Below are 3337 nucleotides of genomic sequence, written 5' to 3' on the forward strand. Positions count from 1 at the left end.
TCTCATGGATAGGGAAGACCCAGTGATCAGGTGTCAGTTGGTTTATGATACATTTCATTTTCACTTTTGTGCTTTAGTTAGCTGTTTGGAATTATAACAGTACTGAAATCTATAAAAGATATCCATGGTGGACATCATTGTCTGGCAACTACATCTCCTTGTTTTCCTAAAAGTACCTTTACGTAATTTTCTTATTTTTAGAGTTGGAGTCTCACTTTTTCCCCCAAGCTGGAGTGTGGTGCCATGCCCATACCTCACTGTAACCTCAAACTCCAGGCCTCAGGCAATCCTCCTGCCTTGGCCTCCCAAAACACTGGGATGATAGGTGTGAGCCTCTGCACCCAACCTTGGTTTTCTTCTTAGTGTCTTCATGTGGTAGGAAATCAAGATGTTCTGCACTTCCCTACCCAAGAGGCAAGAATTAATTCCAAACCAGGCAACTTGGGCTCTCCTCTGACTTCAAATCTCATGCAGTGTGATGCAAGAATGAATGTTAGGCATTCTCCATTTGCACCTCCAACTCCCCTCTCCAGTCATCCGCCGTGCTCCGGGTACTGCAAGGTTCATCTTTATGGACTACATCAGAGGGCTTCCTTGGCTTCTGGCTTCCATTTGGGTTTGGCCCACTGGCAGAAGACGAGAATGTCAAAGAGTTAACTTGCGGGTATTTTTCATGTTCTGCCCTCCCTGCTAGGCTCTGGAGGCTAGTTCTTTCCCTTTACTAATGCCTCAGCTCTGACAGCCCTAAAAATTAATAAATCTTTTTTCTAGTTTAGTAGCACCAGAGTGGCAGCCCTGATCACTGCGCTTCAAAAATGAGTATTTCCAGCTACTTGGAAGGCTGAGGTGGAAGGATCGCTGGAGCCCAGCGGGTCGAGGCTGCGGTGGCCGGGAGTGTGCTACCGCACTCCAGTCTGGGTGACAGAGTGAGACTCCAACTCAAAAAAAAAAAAATAACTATCAAGGTGAGAACAACAAGAAAAAACAACAAACAAACAAAAAACTAAAAAATAAGATTTTAATAGCTTTTTTAAAACGTTAGAATTTATTTATAATAAATAAGTTAACACACTTATTAATCTCTTTTCTTGACAGACATTATTTTTGTTTATCTGAAAACATTTTTTAATTTCCTGTGTGATTTCTTCTTTAATTCATTGATTCTTTAGTTGTAAGTTTCCTAATTTTTGTGAATTTTCCAAATTTCTTTCTGCAACTGATTTCTAATTTCATTGCATTGTGGTCAGGAAGTAGGCATCTATTGTTTCAGTCCTTTTAAACATATCAAGTTTTGTTTTATGTCCTAATATATGATCTTTTCTGGAGAGGTTTCCATGTATACTTTAGAAGGATGTGTGTTGGCTGGACGTGGTGGTTCACGTCTGTAATCACAGCACTTTGGGAGGCAGAAGTGAGAGGATTGCCTAAGCCCAGAGGTTAGAGACCAGTCTGGGCAACTTGGTGAGACCTCGTCTCTACAAAAATTAGCTGGATGTGGTGGTATGTACCTGTGGTTCCAGCTACTTGGAAGGCTGAAGTGGAAGAATCACCAAGCAGGTCGAGGTTGCAGTGGCCATGAGCGTCCAACCTGGGTAGCAGAGTGACACTTTGACTCAAACCTGCACTCCAACCTGGGTAGCAGAGTGACACTTTGACTCAAAAAAAAAAAAAAGGAAGAAGAATGTGTTTTGTTCTCTTGTTGGTTGCAGTGTTCTATAGGCATCTGTTGGGTATAATTGTGCTATAGAGTTGTTCAAGTCTTCTATTTTATCATTGGTCATCTGCCAGTTGTTCTATCTTTCACTAAAAGTTGGGTTAGAACTCTCCAGCTATTGTTGGCTTATCTATTTCTCCCTTCACATCTGTTCATTTTGTCTGCTTTTGTTTCCTATATTTTGGAGCTCTGTTGTTATGTGCATATATGTTTGCTGTGTTTTCTTGATAGATTGTTGCAAACCTTTGCCTAATTTCTGGAGTTCTGAAAAAGTTGATATTGACTATTTTTGCCAGTAGTCTTGTTGCTTCAATGGAGAAGTAGCTTTTTAGAGATCCTTACTCTGCTATTCCTGGTGATGTCTCACTATAGTTTCTAATAAAAGTCCCTGAGATTTTTAGAGTAATGTAAGTTTATGTTAAGTGTTCTTAGAAATATCTTTTTTTAAAGTATTGTCACTTTTACAAAAAATCTGAAAACAGTTATCAAACACTGGTGTAAAATAAACTTTAACATAATTAACAAATATTGAAGTGGCCATTTTAGCAAGAACATAGGAGGTGTAGCATAAATCTGAAAAGTGTGGCATAGGTCTACGTCAATACTGACAATCTTGACTATCTTGGGTGCTATTTACTGATCTGTAGTTCTTTGGATCCATCTCACAGAGTATAGATGCCAAGAGTAAGATCCTTGATATTTCTCAAAATTTGTATGGTTGTGATCTTGTCCCTTTTAACAGTAGTGATGTTTGATAAAGACTTATATCCTCCATGTGTTATTCATATAAACATTCCAGATAAGTAGAAGCTCATTGGAGGGTTACTTTGTTTTTTTTCCAGGACCACTTATATACTATCAAGATAAATCATGAACTGATAGAGAATAATCATTGACTGCAACATTAAACAAATAAAACTGGACATGAAAAAGGAAGCCCACATGAAATCCAAGGTGTTGCCAACAAAATTAAGGAATGTTAAAAATTGTCAGCAACTTTGTAATAACAATTTTTCTGTTTCTCCCAAATAACTAATGAGTGTTTAGATTTTTCTTTTTAAGTATGAACTAATAAAAGGCCAGAATTAACTGAATTTTCTTTGTACTTTTTGTCCTTCACGTATGAACTTTGCCACATTTTGGTCATGTCATATTTATTTGACTTGCCTGTTATTTTCTCTTTTAGATTGCATGGGCTTCAGTAATATGAATGTGGCAGCCATCTGTTTTTCTCCCAAAACACCAGTCACAACATCTTGCATCTAACAGATATAAGAGTAAATCAGAGTCTGCATTCAGAATATCACAAAGCAAAACTAAGAAGAATTTATGGGGAAATAGGGTTAGGAGCAGACTACTCAAAACCTATAGGACCTTATAACAAGAGCAATGAAGAATAATGACAAACCTAAGAAGAAAAAAGATGTGTTAAATTTGTAACAACAGGTTGGATGCGGTGGAATTTACAGAGGGAAACTCTGACTCTCTTCAACGTCTCTCATGCCTTCAGTTCCCAAAACTCAACAGAGAGGACCTGGAAGTCAATGTCCATGGCATTGGCATTAACAAATACAACTCTGGACCAGGTATGGTGGCTCACTCCTGAAATTTGGGATGCTGAAG

The sequence above is a fragment of the Carlito syrichta genome, unplaced genomic scaffold (genome assembly GCF_000164805.1).
Source record: "Carlito syrichta isolate Samal-C Ts95f unplaced genomic scaffold, Tarsius_syrichta-2.0.1 Scaffold127977, whole genome shotgun sequence".
NCBI lineage: Eukaryota > Metazoa > Chordata > Mammalia > Primates > Tarsiidae > Carlito > Carlito syrichta.